Below are 9,578 nucleotides of genomic sequence, written 5' to 3' on the forward strand. Positions count from 1 at the left end.
GTGGAAGACTACCGTCACCCACCGGCCGTGCGTGGATTGCAGCATCGGGCACATGCGCACAAACCTTTAGAAACTTACAAACCAATTTATAGACGCAAAACTAAAACTCTCTGTTAGATGTGGGATAATTCCCACGGTGAGTTATATTACGACGGAATTTAGATAAGTACTATTAATGTAGAAACAATTACACTTGTGCTGATGCGACGGAGTGGTTATCACATCCACGGTAGAGCCTTCATGTCTTAAGTTTGATTCCGCCTTGGATACATTTTATTTTATTTTTGTTGACAATAAAAATAAGCAGAAAATAAATTTTTTTTAAAAAAAATTATTATTTTTTAAATCTCTCTCTTTCTATTAACAATCTTTTTTACTAAATTTATTCTATAAATCTAAAAATTTATTTTTTTTTAAAGAAATTTATTCCATTTGAAATCTTTCTCTTTCTATTAATAATCTCTTTCACTAAATTTATTCTAGAAATCTAAAAAATTAAAATTTTGAAAAATTAAAGTGTATTTTTGAAAATTAGTATGCATTCTAATAAGTTCTAACCAAATTTTTATTTTATTTTTTAATTTTTGCATTATAAATCATGTAATTTATTATCTTTCTTACAGTTCTCAATAATACATTTTAAATTAGATCGTATTACAAAATATTTTAGATTTGTTATTATTTGTATAATAAAATAATTATAAAATTTAAACCAACAATTTTAATTTCAGCATATAACATTATAGTTAGTTAGGTTGTAATAAATTTGGATTATAGTTAGTTAGTTTAATAATTTAGGTTTTTTTAAGGGATTAGGGCTTTCTGCCAATTTAAGATTTTGATGGCCATTTTTTATCGATTAAATCTACTCTAAATCTACTCTTTATAGTAGCCCAAGTATGATTATATATTTTATCCATGATAATTATATGATTTTTCTTATGTGTGATGTAGATTTAATGATTAACATAAGTTTCTACAGAGAAAAAACATATCAATACTCACAAATTGATGAAAAAAGTGAAAGTTAACAATGGAGTGCCCTCATTTCTTATTGGATTCCTAAAAGACAATATTTATAATTAATTTTAATAATTTTTTTGGATTTTTTTAGAGCTTAATCCGACCGAATCAGCTGATTTTCGATCCAGATAGCCAATTCACTGATCCGGATGGGTTTTTGAAGTGCCCGATCTGAGATACCGATCCATTTTTTAAATCAATGTTATAAACTATAGGTGAAGTGCTCAAGCGTCATGTAGTTCCCGCCACAGTGCCGAAAAATGAAAAAAAAACTCATTAGAAAGGTTCAAATGCCATTAAAAGAATGTGAAAAACTCTTACAAAACAACATCAGAGCTAACTTGAATACAACTGAGCCCCAGATTTCTTAGCAAGGTTAGTTATAAATTTTACTTGCACATCCATTTACAACGAAAGTGAGGAAAAAATTGACATTTAGCGGTTTAGAATGTAGCTTAAGTTGAAAAGGACCTTGAGGTGACGGGATTGTTCTTTGGAAGTATTTTTGTGGTAGAGAACTGGACGCCAGTTGTGTCAGTTATGGAGCAAAAAATCATATTGTGGAACCCGTTCTTGAAAGTAGGCTTGAAATCTAGGGGTTGGTATCGGGGCCTTGTCCTACTCGGAAGAACCTAAGACACAGGGTAGATGGGGGTCTTGGTTTCAGGTTGATTGGGTCTGTCAGGGTGGCTCACCATCCATGAGAGCGCATGGTTGTACGCTCCGATAGGCAACTGGTAATATATACACCATAACTGCTAGAAAAATCGGAAAGTTACAAGAAAGCCATCAAATGAGCTCACATTGGGGACATTTTTGCAGCTTTCTCCTATTCGGTATTAGAGGACCTCACGATAAAAGACATGGGCTTTGAGATTAGTTCCGACCCAAAACACAATAGACAGCTAGTAGAGGTTTGTGGGTCAAACCCTATCATAGATGTAGATGGCTTCAAATTAAACCAAAATCTAATATTGAAGTACCACAAAATATCCCCCAAAAATCAGGCCATTAAGATATCCGGAGGTTGATATATGCAGGCAGCAATGTTGGTAGCATGCACAACGGCCTGCATATCGATTTACAAAGAGACCCCTAAAATCGGCACCTAATAGAGCCAATTGGATACCCATTTTCATGGTTCCTTTGAAGATTGGGGAAGATTTTGAAGCCCATTTGTTGTAACATTTTTTTTTATGTTGTCAATTTTTTTACCAATGCCCACAAAAACACTCGTAAATCCCTCAATAATCAGAATTTTTGAGTGAAATTTGAGGCAAAATGCTCTTAGGTTGATTCTCTATGACTCTATAAAGCCAAAATGCAGTGTTGTTGCAGATTCTCTATGACTCTATAAAGCCAAAATGCAGTGTTGTTGCAGTGGAAAAAACTATAAACAGGGAAATTGATGAGTATATGGATTTAAAAAGTTTTAAGGGATAATAAAGGATATTTTTTTATTCTAAATTACCCTAACAAACAAATGCCCTCGACAAAAATTAACCACCCATTGATTATCCACCTATTTTTCATTTCTTTTCTACGTAAAGAGAATTGATGCAATGCAACGGTGTTATCATAGTATAATGAAACGTGAGGTGGCTTAATCTTGTCCACTAGATTGATTTGAATCCAATGGCTAAAATTAATGCTTAACATTTAATGATAAAATTAAAACAAAGAATCTCAAATTTTGAATTCAAATTCCAAACCTTGAAAACTCTAGATCTCTTCAAATCTCCCTCGTTCCCGCTTCTATCTGCGACCATTAGAGCCGCTCTCTCTATGACCATCAAAGGCCTTTTTTGGCTGAGTCTGCCCCTCCTGGTTTTTTTTTTCCTCACTTGTGAGAAGCAGCAAGATGCAAGCCCAGTGATTTTTGGAAATGGCTCTTCTTGTTTGAAGATGTAAAAAATCAGGCAATGGATCAATGGACCTATGAAGATTGAAGAGCTTTCGACACTTACAAATAAAAAATGGCTCTATCCCTCCCTCTATCTCAATCCCAATTAAAGCTGACACCCTCTCTCTATCTCAATCCCAATCAAAGCAGAAACCCTCTCTCTATCTCAATCCCAATCAGGGTAGCGCTAAAAATCGAAAGGAAACCAATTCCCAATTCAAGAGCATTTCAGTTTTAAAAAATATCTATTTTTTTAAAGGAAATAAATTTTATTCTCTAAAATTGAAATTAAGTCCGTCTATTTTAGGATTACTTTGTTTTTTGAGCTTCTTCGCTTTTTTTGTTTTTTTGATTAGATAATTTTTCCGTTAGAGAGAGAGAGAGAGATTTTCAGTTAGCTTCAATGAAATGGGCATATATTTCCTTGTTTTTTAGTAGATCCAGTAAGTCATATCTTTGTACATTCAATAAATGGATAGATTCTTTCTTAAAGAATATTGACGTTTAGTTCCCTTGAAATAATCTATATTTTTCCAATCAAATGCATGACCTGTATTAAATATCACTAAAAGTGCTCATAATATAGTCTTGATTTGTTAGTTTTTTGGGCCTTTTTGTTCTTCATTTAGATCACGTAGCTGTTAAATTCCGGAATATCAAAATAATTGATGAACATAATGATGGATAAATTTTTATTTTTAGTTTTCTGATTTTATGGAAGTTTTTAATTGAAAAAAATGCATTGTCATGGTCTTTTACATTTTCATTATCTTTAAGCCTAAAATTAATGTCTAATTTAATCTTTAATCCTAATGTCATGGTCTTTTACGGTGCCCGCATAAAGTTTTATGCATTGCCATTTTTGCAGCAGAAAAATTATCAATAAATTCACATTTTGATCGTAATTTATGGATCTTTGTTCTCATGTCTAGAAAATATTTGGATTTAATTCAGATTAAATCACATGATCAATTCATACATAAAATAAATGAATTTTACTATTGTTTTTTGTACTTTGCTAGGAGGTTTGGAATTGTGACTGTTACTTTGCAAGGAGCTTTGGATTTGTGTAGAGAATTCACGAATATCAAGCATAATATTAAGAGAATATTATTCTAAAAAAAACCAACCGCAAATATTATTCCAAACAATATCATCTTCTTCAACAAATATTACTCCATATAATCATTGTGACTCTTGACAATACAGCCATCTTGGAATCAATGAATTACATGAATCATATAAATCAGAAAATCAAATGATTGCCATTAACGTCACAAAGACATGAAGAAACATGTATGGGCTGATGCCATCTAATTTTGATGCCCAAGGAAAATATTAAGTAAAAAAAAAATCCTAGCATAACACTGGGACCACACCATTGAATTTTATTAGGTCCTTCTTGTGATCAACATCATTGAATTTTAGTAGGTTCTTCTTGTGATCATCTTTAATCAGTAGAGGTGCTTGCATGCCTATCCCCAATTTCTTTTTCTTCATCTAAAAAAGAGAGGCATTAGGAAAATTCCACATCAATGAAACCTGTATGGAGAAAAGTAGTAACCAGCTCATGATCCACAAATACAACTAGAACAGCAATGTCATGACCATGAAGCCAAGTTCACATGGAGTATTATTTGCTCCACCTCTCTCTTAGCTATCATCTTGATAGCTTCTATAAGAAGCCTCCTTGATGTTCTCTGCCACCCATTAAAAAAAATTAGAAATTAATTTCTACATGAAGGACATAGTTGGGAATTTGAAATTTTGGTTGTAACTAGACAACAATATGAAACAAAGTCTGAATAACAGATGGTGCAGCTAAAGCTACAATTTTAAACACGATGAGTTCATATTTTCAATGGGAATTCATTCAAAGGACTGTGGGATGAAAATGTTGAAAAATAAACTCTAAAAATTCATCATACTTATCTCAATCAAAGAGGAATGGAAAGAATGAAGTGACATGATGATAGAGTTCATAGTTAAATCTTGCAGTGAAAAACACGATATTAATTTTATTTAACATAATCAATTTTTTTTTTATTATTGTCTTAAACATTAGACATTAAGCTTAAAGATTATGGAAATTTAAAAGACCGTGCCAATGCATGTTTTCCAATTAAATTTTTTTATATAATCAGAATTGAAAAGTTATGCATCATTATGTTCATAAATTATTTTGATATTCCTGGAATTTTACAGCAACATGATCCAAATTAAGAACAAAAAGGTCAAAAAAACTAACAAATTATGACTATATTATGAGCACTTTAGAGACCTACTGATATTTAATACAGGTTATGCATTTGATTGGAAAAATATAGATCATTTCAAGGGAACGACACAACAATATTTTTTAAGAAAGAATCTACCTATTTACTGAATATATTAAGATGCTATGAAAAACTATTCATTTACTGAATCTACTCAAAAAACAAGGAAATATATGCCCATTTCATGAAACTAAGTGAAAATCTCTCTCTCTCTCTCTCTCTCTCTCTCTCTCTCTCAATTGGAAAAATTATCTAATCAAAGAACAAGTATTCCTAAAATAGACAGACCTTATTTCAATTTTAGAGAATTAAATTAATTTTCTTTAAAAATATATATATTTTTTAAAACTGAAAAGCTAAAAAAATCTACAATCCAAAAAATCCAATGCCTAATTTGAATTGGGGATTGGTTTCCTTTTGATTTTTAGGGCCACCCTGATAGGGATTGAGATGGAGAGAGGGTTAATTGGGATTGAGATGGAGGGAGGGATGGAGTCGTTTTTAATCTCTTAGTGTCAAAAGCTCTTCAATCTTTCATAAGTTCATTGATCCATTGGCATACTTTTTTAATCTTCAAATAATAATAGCCATTTGGACAAATCAATGAGCTTGCATCTTGCACCCCACAAGTGGAAAAAAAAAAAAAGAAAAGAGGAAATGAGTCGGTGGTCATAGATGGAGCGGCTCTAATGGTCGCAAAGAGATCGAGCCCTCTGTCGTCATAGTCATAGAGAGAAGGTGAATAGAAGCGGGAATGGTGAGCAGAGAGAATGAGGGAGATGAAGAGATTTGAGAAGATTTTGAGTTAAAGCGGGAATGAGGTAGATGGAGAGATTTGACGAGCTTTAGAGTTTTCAAGGTTTTGAATTTGAATTCAAAAGTTGAGATGCTTTTTTAAAATTTTATACATATTGAAAAGTTATATTTTGCCCTTTCTCTTTTATGTTTTGCATTTTATTGGAGTCATTCATATATATCGCATATGCTCAAGCAAATTGGGCCAATACATTTTTCCAACTATTCATGGGTTGAGAAAGAAATCTGGACAACATAAAACATTTAAGAGAAGATCTTATGGTTAATTATATGAACCCTCATCGATAATAAACCATAACCTAATTTCTAATTAACAAAATTCAAAATGGCTATACATTTTATTTATTTAAACATTTAGAATGTCACAATCATTGAACTGTTGCCAAATTGGTTTCTATAGCAAGGTGAAATATTTAAAATGGCACAAACATTGAACTACTATGACTTGACAAGCACAATAAGGTCTTCCAATTGTGAACTTTGGTGAGTGAACATGTTGCTTTGATGATGCATTTTGCTTAATCAATTGCTTTCAACATGAACCCAATTGCAGGTTTTGTACCCTTCCAATTCCCTTGCAATCTTGGTAGCCATTTACCCATTGCCTTGAGGCAATCATTCATCAAATCCTGCTTGTAACCTCAATATAGATCCCATGAATTAGAATGAGGTAGCAAAATTAGTAATGCCAAGCCTAATCAGCTCTATTGCATCATTTTGATGCCCCATTGAAGCTAGGAATAGGGAGTCGTCGTATAAACTTCGTGATCGCCGTCCTCTCATCCACAATATTTTTCTCTGTTGACCTTTTTCATGTCTTCTGATACATGCATTCAAAAAGTAAACCGTGGCTTTAAAAAGAAAGAAAAAACCATTCGAAACAAAATCAAATTCAATGGTCTTTTTTGTTGTTGTTATATTTATATTCTATGATTATCATTGCTTGAGCATCTTCATTTGTTGAATTAGAATACTATTGATTAACTGGTTACACTGTATTTATACATAATTCATTGAAGAAAAATGAACAAAATGGGCTTCTAACTGCCAGTATACCTTGCTTTATACCTTAGTTTTTCTTCTATTCCACTAATATTTAAAAAAATTCAATTTTTGGTATCTCTTTGCAGTTTATAGTACGATCCTTGTGTTTTTTGCATTCTCATAATTGCATTATCTTTGTTGCGCAGTACTATATTCTTTTTTTTTGTTGAAATTTCTTCAATAGGTGATTTAAAAAATAGTAATAAATAAATAAAATTAAAAAATTAAAATAACATTATAAGAAGCTTTGTATGCTTTCCCTACAATATAAAACTTATATACTTTCCCTTATCTAACCGTCCATTCTGAATGGAGGGTTAATATTGCCCCAATCACAATGTCAATTCTCTACACTATTTTATTTTTAAGTTTTTTTTCTATAAACCATTTTGACACCAAATTTTGGACGTCCAATATTCTATTAAACTTGCAATAGATAAAAATATAAAAACATTATTTTCAATAAAATAAAATAACCAAAATACCCCTGAAAGTTTTAAGGGGTATTTTGGTCATTATATTCTATCAAAAAATTATTTTAAATATTTTTTTTTATAGGAGCACCCGGATGAGAAGATGGCACGTACCAATTCATACAATTTGTATAAAAAAACTAAAATAAAATACTTTGAGACGTCGGATCTAAGATCAAACAGTGAATGGCTCTCTTGATCAAAATTAGACAGCTGAATGGTAGGGGAAGCATAGATCTTCTATGTTGTAGGATAAGTATAGAAACCTTTCTGATAATATTTTATAGGATAGATATTAAAAGGGGTACAATAAATAAATAAATAAATAAATAAATAAATAAATATATATATATATATATATATATATATATATAACTTTTAGCACAAGAAGGTCACGATAACTCTTGTCCTTTAAATTTCAAATTGGGTGGTTGTGAGTAATGTCATTGACTAGATTCAAAGTCCAAAAAAGAATTTCTAGAACTCCATGACATACCCCAAACCATTCAATTTGACATCTAATAGCTGCGATTAATTGTGATCTTGTAAGAACAGTAAATTGGTCTCATAGTATATACAATCCTTTTGAATCCAAAATTTTGATCTGAGCATGTTTCACAGGTTTTATGCTCCATACTTTATGAGTTAGAGCTACCACAAACCTTAATTGTTGTTAAGCTCTTTTAAATTTCTTTTTTACTTAAGGGCGATTAAAAAATCATCACAAGACATGCAGAGGGCTGCACAGGAAATCTATATCAAATGATTCCTCTTCTTCGTGAGCTTCCTCTATGCATTGATGTTGTTGCCATTATTAGTCTTAATTACTCTACAAGAAAGCAATAAAATCTAATAAAATTTGGGAATACACAATATTTTTAGAAAAACACTATTTCAACATAAATTGAATGTATTTGGGTTGGGATTTGCGTCAATAAAACTCTTAAACACCCAAAGAAAGAAATGTATACAATGAGATCGTTTACTTTTGATAAAAAAAAATCACAATCATCATCGACCATTATATTTAAAATCAGGCAGATAAGGTTGTGTTATTCTTGGGGCACAAAGTCGAAAACAAAAATTCTTCAAATGTTGTGACACACTTTCATATTTTGGACTTCATATCCAATGATTAAAAGACATTGTAACATCCTTATAAAGAAAATAAACGGTCTCATAGTATACAATCCAAAAAGAAAAAAAAGAAAAGAAAAAAAAAAAAGCAAAAAGAGAAAAAATTTAAAATTATTAAGAAAAACTTGTAATGTCAGAAAAATTCCTTGCCCTAAAAATCAAGAATAATTTGCTCTAAATTAAAAATAAACTTCGGGAAACATTCATGCTTTGCAATTCCTGTAAAGAAATTGCAAGACTTAAAAATTGCCCGAGTTCACTGTAAAGAAGTTAGAGAGAGAAGAATTAGAAGATTGATCAATCTTCTAATATGAATCAACTAGGTAAGGTCCAAGGGCGGTTAGTCCCCGTTTTGCACCCACCAGAACCTGAGACCCACAAATGCAACCAAGACAATTACTAGTCGGGCTGGCAAGTTTTTTCATCAGGGGTTTAATCCAGGTCTTATAAACAACTGGACTTGAACTCACCGCTTCGATTCGGGAATTGTTGGGGCCAGTTTGGTTCTGCCTAGATGTATGGAATAGTCCAGCCAGTTCTCTAACAAAACCAATCATAACTGCTTTCACTTTATTTTCTAATATTTTTTAATTCTTTTCCCTATTTTTTTTCATTTTATTTACTGTTTCATTAGGCCGAATCATCAATCCGAACTGATTTTCTGAAGGAGCAATCTGGGTCATCTAACTGTGTTTCTAAACCTTGGTTTAATGCGGTTGGGAATAAATTAGGGTTCTTAGCCTGGTGCATCATCCGTATAATAAGAATAAACTTACTGGGAAGTCCAAGGTTCATGAGATCAATGGACTTCTATTGTAAGAGGCATCAGGTTTTCCTTGAAAATTTGTGAGGAGAAAAAATTGTAACGGTCAAATTTCAAAGTTTTAAGGAAAAATGAAGAGTTAA

This window comes from Amborella trichopoda, chromosome 13, assembly GCF_054954075.1.
Source record: "Amborella trichopoda isolate Santa Cruz 75 chromosome 13, AtrichopodaSantaCruz75HAP2 v2.0, whole genome shotgun sequence".
Classification (NCBI taxonomy): Eukaryota; Viridiplantae; Streptophyta; class Magnoliopsida; order Amborellales; family Amborellaceae; genus Amborella; species Amborella trichopoda.